The sequence below is a fragment of the Silene latifolia genome, chromosome 9 (genome assembly GCF_048544455.1).
Source record: "Silene latifolia isolate original U9 population chromosome 9, ASM4854445v1, whole genome shotgun sequence".
Lineage (NCBI taxonomy): Eukaryota > Viridiplantae > Streptophyta > Magnoliopsida > Caryophyllales > Caryophyllaceae > Silene > Silene latifolia.
In genome coordinates, this window is record NC_133534.1 from 151,768,678 (window position 1) to 151,780,831 (window position 12,154).

Here is a 12,154-nt window from a genome sequence, read left to right on the forward strand (position 1 = left end):
TAAGAAGCCTTCCTATAGTGAAATAATCCTATTCTCATGGGTCTTATAACTCATATAGGAGCTTTAAGGATCAAAATTAAAATGTCTCGACTATCACTCTCACCATCCTCATAGGAGAGGTCTAATTTTGACTCGGGCTCTCTAAGTGGAAATTCAACTCTCATTGCAATTTACACTAAGTAATTATTAATTATATTTAAATCACAATATATATGCTAACTCAAAAGGACTAAACTCAACTCTCATTGTAGTATTAATCAAGAGCTACGTATATAGATTATGACCAATAAATTAATACTTTAACACAACCCTATCAAACCTAAGTACAACCATTAAATAATGTTTAGAAAATTATAACATTGACCAATCCATATTAAGGCTCCACCGAGCCCTAGACAAAAGACTACTCACGATCCATAATTATAACTAAAATAACAATTTTAATAATAGAAGATAACATATTTAAATAAATAAATAAAACAAATATAAAAGAGATAAATAAGGGAGATAAATATAGTATTAACTATGGCAATGACAAGTTGAGAACTTTGAGCTTGTCGTCAAATAATAGCATGAAAGTGTAAAAATATGAATAAGATAATTGATGTGAATAATGAGAGAATAAATAGAATTTAATATGAAACTAATTATTTTATTGCTTATTGTTATGTTCTACCTCCCTCCATCTCAAATGCAAATCACCTTCTTTATATAGGTGATCATGTGAGTTTCTAAATTAAATAATACACGTACGTTTACATCACTAATTAATGTAAATACATTACATGTAAAATTATTCCTACAGTTTATGCTATTAGTGCTTGAAGTTTCTTCAAAATATGAATGTTTCATGAATTAAATAATTAATTTGAGATGTTTCATGTAGTATTTATCAGAATAACTCTTCACCCATGTAAATGTTAGCATGCGCTTTCCTCATAAATCCTTCAATGTAACATCAACCAAATTGAATGTTTCACCACTTTATTTTCAATGCTTCAACTTTTGTAATTGTGCTTCTTTATTTCATGATTTGTAAATGACGGCCTTGTCAACATTTTATTCAATTCTTGGCTTTTCATTTTATTTTGGGCTGCTTTGTTTTTATTTTGTGGACTTGGAGGTTTTGAATCTGAGCTTGAAGTCCTTATTTATTTTGTCGTCTTTTATTCATCGCATCGCTTAGCTGTTTAGCTAATATCAGCATCAAAATAGCTCATTCCTACAAATAATTATATAAATCGCAGTAAGATGTTCTAGGAAGGAAATTATTATTAAAATGAAATATAATGCTGAAAATATAAGTAAAATTATGGGAAATAAGTATATAAAATATAGTAAATTATACGCTTAACATTTCACCATCATCAATAGATTGCTCTACCTCTCGTTCACTAGTAAACATAAATAGACTTGGTTTCTTGCCCTTCTTTACGTGCATAGCTCGAATTGCCTCCAGGGACATAGGACGCAATACTATCTTCTTGCCATTCACCAACAAAGAATACTCATTACTCCTTCTATTGTGATTAACATTATGATCAAATTGCCAAGGATGCCCTAAGAGAATATGACAATCATCCATAGGAATAACATCACAAAGCACCTCATCCTTGTAAGAACCCATTGTAAAACCAACACGTACCTGCCTCGTAACCTTCACCTTTCTACAATCATCAAGCCAGTGTAAATTATAAGGTTTAGGATGTACCATAGTAACGAGTGCCATTTTATCTACCATCTCCGTTGAAGCCACATTCGTGCAACTTCCTCTATCAATAAACACACTACACCACTTGTCTTTTACTTCACACTTTGTATGAAAAATATGGTCTCGTTGGTCCGTTGTAATAGGCTCTGTATTACCATGCATAGTACTCGTAGAACAAGATTAATATCATATGGGTGGTTCATAAGGCTCAAAATCTACCTCTTCTTCCTCGGCTTCATTCATTAGAAATAACCCATCTTCGTTGTCTTCTTCAAATAATTCATCACGAACATCAACGGCCTCTCGCAATGTGATATTTCGTTTGTTAGGACAAGCATTCTGAAAGTGTCCAAACCCTTGACACTTAAAACAACGAACAATAGCCAAACTCTTTTCTTTAGGCGCCTGAACAGTCTTTGGAGCTGTTTGAGCGACTGGTACATGTCAAGAGGACTTTTATGGGTTGTAACGGGGCTAGGGGTTAAAGGTGTGGATTATTCTGGACATGTGGTGTTAAGAGTAAGAGTTAGCAAAGAACTTGTCAAATCTCGGTCAGAAATATGGATACAAAAACCTCCAACAACTACTCTTCATATGAAATATAGAACAAACACCAATTTTTTTTCCCAAATTCCATGATTTAGAACATACATCTTTATAAATAGTAAAACTCGAACCCCATTTATTAACAACTATAACCCTTTTTCTTTTTTTTTTTCAGATTTTTTTTTTCTTTTTTTTTTTTACTTTGGTCTTTTTCAATTTTTTTCTTTTTCCTTTTTTTTTCTTCAAACAACCATCAACCCATTTCATATATCAGTCTTCACCAAATTACCATCAGTTACTCCCCGTGCTTCGCTTGTATCATAGCTTTACTCAAACCGAGAAAAACAAACACTTCACTAACCCTTACTAGGGTAGGATAATGTACGGAAACGGCTTGTAATGTTGGGTTAACAAAGAAATAAGGCTAAAGGCTCAAAGGGGTTGCAAATAGGAAATATTAAATTCGGGATGGCTTTTTGGCTCATGTAGCTTATAAACAAATGAATGCCTCTATCATTCATGCAATCCTAATGGCAAGTACTAATCCTAAACCACTCATGAAAGAATTAGATTGGCATGGATGTCCCAATCTTATTTGGCTATGTGATCTCATGGCTTTTGGTCACATGGTTATATTGTCATAAGTCTAGTCAAACCATCTTACCGCTTTCAGTGTCACAAGAAAAGCACAAAACAAAAACTTTATCAGACTTTCAAGGGTAAAACTGTCTTGCTTACCTCATGTGATCAAAAATGAAAAATCATTGCAAATTTGAAGATAATAACTTGATCAAATTATGCTCAACATCCACAAGACTAGCCACAAATCAATTGCATTTTTTTTTTTTCAATTTTATATATTTTTTTGTGTTTTTTATGAAATATAAAAAAAAAAAATGTAAGCTAATTTAAAAACTTAATCAATACAATTACCCTCCCCCATGCTTAAACCAAGCATTGTCCTCAATGTATGAAATTAAAGAACATCAAATGATTAGGGAAAGGAAACGAGCTCACCAGGCATTGTCGCATGAAATTTGAGCACGAGCGTGACCTGTACAATTTAGCTTGTACTGATTAGTTCATTTTATTTATAATTTTTTTTGTTTTTTTTTTTTCAATAAAGATTCATGGGTTGCCTCCCATGCAGCGCTTGTTTAACGTCACGAGCCTGACTCCTTTGTAGATTAATTCGCAGGTGGAACGATAGAAAGCATGAAGATTACTTTCTCATGAATAGGTTCACCAGTAATATAGTGCTTAAGGCGCTGACCATTGACCTTGAAGTTGCCTTTTGCTTCATCAAATAATTCAACTGCTCCATATGGAAATACCTTAGTGACACGGAATGGCCCAGACCACCGAGAACGAAGCTTACCCGAAAATATTTTCAACCTAGAATTAAAAAGAAGAACTAAATCCCCTTCATGGAATTCTCGCCTTAAAATGCGCTTGTCGTGCCATCTTTTAGTCTTCTCTTTATAAATACGAGCATTCTTGTAAGATTCAAGTCGAATCTCATCAAGCTCATTTAATTGCAAAAGACGACGCTCTCCAGCACTTTTATAGTCATAGTTAAGGGCTTTGATGGCCCAATATGCTCTATGTTCTAACTCAACTGGTAAATGACATGCTTTACCATACACCAATCAAAATGGGGAGGTTCCAATTGGTGTTTTAAAAGCAGTACGATAAGCCCACAGTGCATCATCTAGCTTGATAGACCAATCTTTGCGAGACCTAGCAACTGTCTTCTCTAGGATAGATTTTATCTCCCGGTTGGAAATTTCAACTTGTCCACTAGTTTGAGGATGGTAGCCTAGTCCTTGTCGGTGTTGAACCCCATATTTCTTTAAAAGGGCTTCAAATTTCTTCTCAATAAAATGGCTCCCACCATCACTAATAAGAACTCTAGGGACACCAAAACGGGGGAAGATAACCTTCTTAAGGAATTTAGATACAACTCCAGCATCATTTGTAGGGGAGGCGATAGCTTCGACCCATTTTGATACATAATCCACAGCTACTAGAATGTATTTGTTTCTGAAGGAGGACGGGAATGGACCTTGAAAATCAATGCCCCATACATCAAATATCTCAACCTCAAGAATAAAGTTTAGAGGCATTTCATTCCTCCTAGAAATGTTTCCTGTTCGTTGACATCTATCACAACCCTTCACATATGTTGCAACATCCTTGAATAAGGTTGGCCAATAGAAGCCACATTGAAGGAATTTAGCTGCAGTTTTGGTGGTACTAGCATGACCACCACATGGCAAATCATGACAATGGGAGATAATGGAATTAGCCTCTTCATTTGGCACACATCGTCGGATAATACCATCAACACAAGACTTGTAGAGAAAAGTGTTATCCCAATAATAATGCTTGACATCACTAAAGAATTTCTTCCTTTGGTGGGAATCATACCCATGGGGTGTAACTCCATCATGTCTTTGCCCCAGTACCGCTCCTACTGCATGATCACTCGCATCACACATTAGCTCGAATGGTAAGCTCCAATCCGGTGGCTGAATAATCGGGGCGCTAATTAAAGCTTTTTTCAACCTGTTAAAAGCTTCAAGACAAACATCAGTGAACAAAAATGGGGTATCTTTAGCTAAAAGCTCTGTCAAAGGACGAGCAATCTTAGAGAAATCTTTGATAAAGCGGCGATAAAATCCTGCATGTCCTAGAAAACTCCTTACCCCTTTCACATTGAGAGGAGGTGGTAGATTCTCAATCACCTCAATTTTTGCTTTATCTACCTCAATACCACGATTAGACACAATATGTCCTAAGACGACCCCCTCTTGTACCATAAAATGCACTTCTCCCAATTTAGCACAAGATGAGCTTCTCGGCACCGATTCAATATTTTTTCAAGGTTTATCAAACAATCGTCAAAAGTAGCGCCAACCACCGAGAAGTCATCCATAAACACCTCCATAATTTGCTCCACATAATCAGAAAAAATATCCATCATACATCTTTGAAAAGTGGCGGGAGCATTACATAATCCAAATGGCATCCGACGATAAGCATAAGTGCCAAATGGACATGTAAATGTCGTCTTCTCTTGATCACTTGGATGAATTGGGATTTGGAAAAATCCGGAATACCCATCCAAGTAACAAAAGTAGGAGTGTTTTGCTAGTCTTTCAAGCATTTGGTCTATAAATGGAAGGGGGAAATGATCCTTCCGAGTGGCTTTATTCAATCGGCGATAGTCAATACACATTCGCCACCCGGTAACAGTTCTTGTAGAAATTAGTTCATCCTTATCGTTTTTTACGACAGTCATCCCCCCTTTCTTTGGAACGACATGAACTGGGCTCACCCATTTACTATCAGAGATAGGATAGATTATTCCCGCATCAAGTAACTTCAAGACCTCCTTTCTGACAACCTCCTTCATATTAGGATTGAGGCGTCGTTGAGGCTCAATGGAGGATGCATTGTCGTCCTCGAGAAGGATTCTATGTGTACAAAAAGATGGACTGATTCCCTTAAGATCGTCAATTGCGTACCCAATGACACTTTTATATTTTCGAAGAACAATCAACAATTTAGAAATTTGGCTGTCATTGAGTGCACTATTGACGATAACTGGGTAAGTTGAATTTTCTCCTAAAAACACATGTTTTAAAGAAGATGGAAGTGGTTTTAATTCTACCTCGGGAGGCTTAGAACTCTCCCCTAGCTTACCCGTTACCTGCAACGCCTCTACCGGAGGCTCAGTTAAATGAGATGGAGAGGAGTCAAGCATCCAAGCATAGGCTAACATCTCTACATCCTTAGAATCAGTGTTGGTGAGACAATCTTGTAGTTTATTAGACGATGTACACTCAAAAGAGGGCTCAGACAAGTACTCCTCTAAAACATCAACTCGGTAGCAACTATCACTCATAGAAGGACCACCCATAGTTTTGCTAAGCTCAAATTCTACCTTGTGTTCACCAACTTGCAATGAGAGCTTTCCACTCCTCACATCAATCATAGCTCCAGCAGTGGCTAAACATGGACGTCCCAAGATAATGGGTACTTGAGTGTCCTCAGGAATGTCCATGAGAAAGAAATCACATGGAATAACAAGTTTCCCAATAGCTAAGGGAACATCTTCAACGACCCCAAGTGGAAATTTGACTGACCGATCAGCCAATTGTAGTGAAACTCTAGTCGGCTTTAGATCCATCATTTGCAACCTCTTAAAAATCGACAGAGGCATAAGGCTAACACTAGCCCCCAAATCACACAAGGCACGTTGAATATAAATACCTCCAATAGAACAAGGGATTGAAAAACTGCCAGGATCGTCAAGCTTTTGAGGAAGCTTGTTAAGGAGTATGGCACTACACTCCTTAGACAAGTTAATAGTCGTGCTGGCTCCAAGTTTCTTTTTGTTAGAAAGCAGCTCCTTGAGAAACTTTCCATAAGATGGGATTTCAGAAATAGCCTCCAAAAAGGGAATATTAATGTGCATTCCTTTTAGGATATCTAGAAATTTTCCGTACTTTTGCTCCAATTTTGCCTTGGCTAACCTTTGAGGAAAAGGTACAGGCGGCACATATACTCTAGGTGGAGTTAACGAAGCTTCCTTCTCATAAGCTTGCTTCTTTTCAACTACAATTTCCTCCATCGCCTTGCCCTCATCCTCGATCACAATAGCTTCATCTTCAACAAACATGCTCTTAGGATTAGTAGTCTCTTCAAGTACCTTCCCGTTCCTTAAGGTTAATGCATTCATCTGACCTTTTGGATTAGCTTCGGTGTTTCCCGGGAACTGACCTTGAGATTTCACAGACTGACTTACTTGTTGGGCTATTTGAGCAAGTTGAGTTTCTACCATTTTATGTGAGGATTTTAGTTGAGAAATTGATGTAGAAAACTCTTCATTTTTTTGGTTTTGGTCCCGCATATATTGAGATTGTTGCGACAGAACTTGCTCTAACATCACCTCCACATTGGATTTTTGCGGAGCGTGAGGTTGTTGAAATTGTTGTTGTTGTTGCTGAAATGGGGGACGAGATTGCATAGGGGAATGATGATAAGACGGTCTTGGTTGAAAACCAGGCGGTTGCTGAAAAGTCTGCTTAACTTGATGTTGGGGATTCTGAATGTTACTGGTATTTCCATATGAGAGCTTAGGATTATGAGCCCATCCTGGATTGTAAGTATTAGAATAAGGGTCCCATTGTTGCTTCCCATTAAGAGCATTAACTTGCTCAAGCATAGAAGCATTCCCACACCCAGAAGAGTCATGCCCATTAACCCCACAAAGTTGACATATGGGCGATGAAGAACTAGAACCATTACTCAATTTAAGCTGAGCCACTTGTTGAGATAGATCATCAATTTTGGCTTGCATCACATTAACAAATTCATTTTTAGTCTTGCTCCCTCGAACATGACGGTCACTGCCCCAATAATAAGTGCTTATTGCTAGATCCTCTATGAGAGCCTTGGCCTTGTCCCAAGAAATCCCGTCTAACCTCCCTCCAAAGCCAGCGGCATTAAGGCTCATTTGCAGCTCCGGTTTTAAGGAATTGTAGAAAGTAAGAATCAATACACAAGATGGGATCCCGTGATGAGGACATTGCCGCTGAAGTTCCTTGTACCTTTCTCAAGCTTCATAGAGAGACTCGTCCGCATGTTGGACGAATCTGTAATATCATTTCTAAACTTGGCGCCTTCCCTGGTGGAAAGTATTTTTGGAGAAAAGCCGTAGAAAGCTTATCCCAAGTATCAAACGAGTCAGGATCACAATTATTCAACCATTCACGTGCACTCCCTCGAAGATAATAGGGGAATAATCTTAACCGAATGGCGTCATCGAGAGACTCCATTAATCTTGATGTCACCTTATCAAGGAATGTATTCAGTGCTCGTTGGGGTTTTCAGTTGGTGATCCACCGAATTGATCGGTTTGAACAAACTGGATCAAAGAAGTCTTCAACTCAAAATTGTTTGCATCAATTTTAGGCTTTGAGATACTTGAATTGAAATTTGGCTTTGGAGCACTTTCATCTCGCATAGAGGTCATGATGATTGGTGTATCAAATTCTATAAAAGATTCAATAGTATCGAGTTCAGGCTCCTTTCTCTTCTTCTTTCTTTGAGCGTTTCGTCTCCTAGCTGTAGCTTCAATCTCAGGGTCAAATAGCAATTCACCACCAGAATGTCGCGTGTGCATATAAAACTAACAACAAAACTAAAGAAGAAGAATTAGTAACAAAATAGGCGTACTTGCGTACGCTAAAAACGTAGTCTAAAATAATCTAAAATTAACTAATATCAAACCGTTACTTCCCCGGCAACGGCGCCAAAAACTTGTTCAGTTATAAATTACCGCAAGTGAACGGTGTCTGTTGTAGCACTTACGGGTCGATCTCAGGGAAGTGAAGGTTGAGTACTAGTCGATTTAAGATTTGATTTATCTACGTCAAAATAATATTTGTGTATGTGCGAGGTATGACAGAATGAAAATACATATAATAATTGGATAATAAAATTAATTCAATAATAAAAAGCTCTAGGACAATGGTATCACCATTAACATAGATTGATCAATATAGACTATTGGAAGGAATAACATATTTAATTGTGTACTTAGGTGAGACTAATTTTCTGGTTTTAATTCTGAAAACTAAAATCAATACTTGTTATTCTCTCTCGAGATATAAGAAGCCTTCCTATAGTGAAATAATCCTATTCTCATGGGTCTTATAACTCATATAGGAGCTTTAAGGATCAAAATTAAAATGTCTCGACTATCACTCTCACCATCCTCATAGGAGAGGTCTAATTTTGACTCGGGCTCTCTAAGTGGAAATTCAACTCTCATTGCAATTTACACTAAGTAATTATTAATTATATTTAAATCACAATATATATGCTAACTCAAAAGGACTAAACTCAACTCTCATTGTAGTATTAATCAAGAGCTACGTATATAGATTATGACCAATAAATTAATACTTTAACACAACCCTATCAAACCTAAGTACAACCATTAAATAATGTTTAGAAAATTATAACATTGACCAATCCATATTAAGGCTCCACCGAGCCCTAGACAAAAGACTACTCACGATCCATAATTATAACTAAAATAACAATTTTAATAATAGAAGATAACATATTTAAATAAATAAATAAAACAAATATAAAAGAGATAAATAAGGGAGATAAATATAGTATTAACTATGGCAATGACAAGTTGAGAACTTTGAGCTTGTCGTCAAATAATAGCATGAAAGTGTAAAAATATGAATAAGATAATTGATGTGAATAATGAGAGAATAAATAGAATTTAATATGAAACTAATTATTTTATTGCTTATTGTTATGTTCTACCTCCCTCCATCTCAAATGCAAATCACCTTCTTTATATAGGTGATCATGTGAGTTTCTAAATTAAATAATACACGTACGTTTACATCACTAATTAATGTAAATACATTACATGTAAAATTATTCCTACAGTTTATGCTATTAGTGCTTGAAGTTTCTTCAAAATATGAATGTTTCATGAATTAAATAATTAATTTGAGATGTTTCATGTAGTATTTATCGAAATAACTCTTCACCCATGTAAATGTTAGCATGCGCTTTCCTCATAAATCCTTCAATGTAACATCAACCAAATTGAATGTTTCACCACTTTATTTTCAATGCTTCAACTTTTGTAATTGTGCTTCTTTATTTCATGATTTGTAAATGACGGCCTTGTCAACATTTTATTCAATTCTTGGCTTTTCATTTTATTTTGGGCTGCTTTGTCTTTATTTTGTGGACTTGGAGGTTTTGAATCTGAGCTTGAAGTCCTTATTTATTTTGTCGTCTTTTATTCATCGCATCGCTTAGTCATTTAGCTAATATCAGCATCAAAATAGCTCATTCCTACAAATAATTATATAAATCGCAGTAAGATGTTCTAGGAAGGAAATTATTATTAAAATGAAATATAATGCTGAAAATATAAGTAAAATTATGGGAAATAAGTATATAAAATATAGTAAATTATACGCTTAACATTTCACCATCATCAATAGATTGCTCTACCTCTCGTTCACTAGTAAACATAAATAGACTTGGTTTCTTGCCCTTCTTTACGTGCATAGCTCGAATTGCCTCCAGGGACATAGGACGCAATACTATCTTCTTGCCATTCACCAACAAAGAATACTCATTACTCCTTCTATTGTGATTAACATTATGATCAAATTCCCAAGGATGCCCTAAGAGAATATGACAATCATCCATAGGAATAACATCACAAAGCACCTCATCCTTGTAAGAACCCATTGTAAAACCAACACGTACCTGCCTCGTAACCTTCACCTTTCTACAATCATCAAGCCAGTGTAAATTATAAGGTTTAGGATGTACCATAGTAACGAGTGCCATTTTATCTACCATCTCCGTTGAAGCCACATTCGTGCAACTTCCTCTATCAATAAACACACTACACCACTTGTCTTTTACTTCACACTTTGTATGAAAAATATGGTCTCGTTGGTCCGTTGTAATAGGCTCTGTATTACCATGCATAGTACTCGTAGAACAAGATTAATATCATATGGGTGGTTCATAAGGCTCAAAATCTACCTCTTCTTCCTCGGCTTCATTCATTAGAAATAACCCATCTTCGTTGTCTTCTTCAAATAATTCATCACGAACATCAACGGCCTCTCGCAATGTGATATTTCGTTTGTTAGGACAAGCATTCTGAAAGTGTCCAAACCCTTGACACTTAAAACAACGAACAATAGCCAAACTCTTTTCTTTAGGCGCCTGAACAGTCTTTGGAGCTGTTTGAGCGACTGGTGTTGCCGGAACTGTAGGTCTCGAACTAGAACTTGAACTAGCTCCCATGTTCTTTGACGAATCAGGTCTACTCCAAGGATTAACTCTAGATGAGTTACTTACATTAGCACGTTTAGCCTTATTATGCCTTCCGCCTTGATACAAGGATCACATAACATGTCGAAAGAAGAATAAGGGTGCATCTCGACCGCATGAGCAATATTAAGGTTTAACCCTCGAAAGAAACGACCCATCTTTTGTCCCTCAATCTCCTCTACTTCATCATAAGAGTTATTCTTTCAAATTCAGCAATATAATCGGCAGCACTCATTCTCCATTGCATTAATTCAGCCAACTTACGATATAAATCAATCTTATGAGTTTTGGGAACAAACCTCTTTCGTAGCTTACGTCTTAAAGACTCCCACGAAGCTAGTTTTTCCTTCCCTTTACGTGCCCTTGTAGCCTTCAAACTCTCGTACCATTAAGATGCGTTCTTGCGTAGGTTCAAGATCACATATTTGCAACGCTTTTTATCATTAATATCCTTGAAGTCGAACATCCTCTCCATCTGCCTTTCCCATTCAAAATAATCCTCGGGATCCATGCCGCCAATAAACTCCGGAAGTTCATTGATTTTGAACTCGTCCATGTACTTGACCGGTTCTCTTCGTGGTTTAATCCGAGGTCCTCCTGTGTGAACGTTCATGTTCTTTAAAGCCTCTTAGAGATTTTGAAGGAAATTTGGATCATCAAAATCCATGATCACCGTCTTAGATCAACAAACCTATCTCTGATGCCAAATGATACGGAAATTACTCGAAATAATAAGATTCGTTAGAGTTGCAGCGGAATTAATAAAACTGGACAGTACTTAGAACTGTCCGATTACCGGATTTATGATATATTGAACGGTTTGTTGAACTGTCTGATTCTAAACTTGAACTTTAGTAATTTTTATGTGATTTTATAATATAAAAGAAACAAGTGAATAAAAGGATATTTGCTTGAGCTAGACCTATAGCTCAACGAATGGTGAATTATAATCAAGACCTATTGATTATAACTCGCGTTAATTTTCGAAAACGC

The 12,154-nt window shown here is 36.5% G+C and overlaps 1 non-coding gene across 1 annotated transcript; it reads left to right on the forward strand.

Annotated features, from left to right (window-relative positions):
• Positions 1-7,836: 7,836 nt before the first annotated feature.
• On the forward strand, positions 7,837-7,942 carry LOC141603841 (small nucleolar RNA R71). The gene has a single exon (XR_012525688.1). It is a non-coding gene; the product is annotated as a small nucleolar RNA R71 (small nucleolar RNA).
• The last annotated feature ends 4,212 nt before the right edge of the window (positions 7,943-12,154 follow it).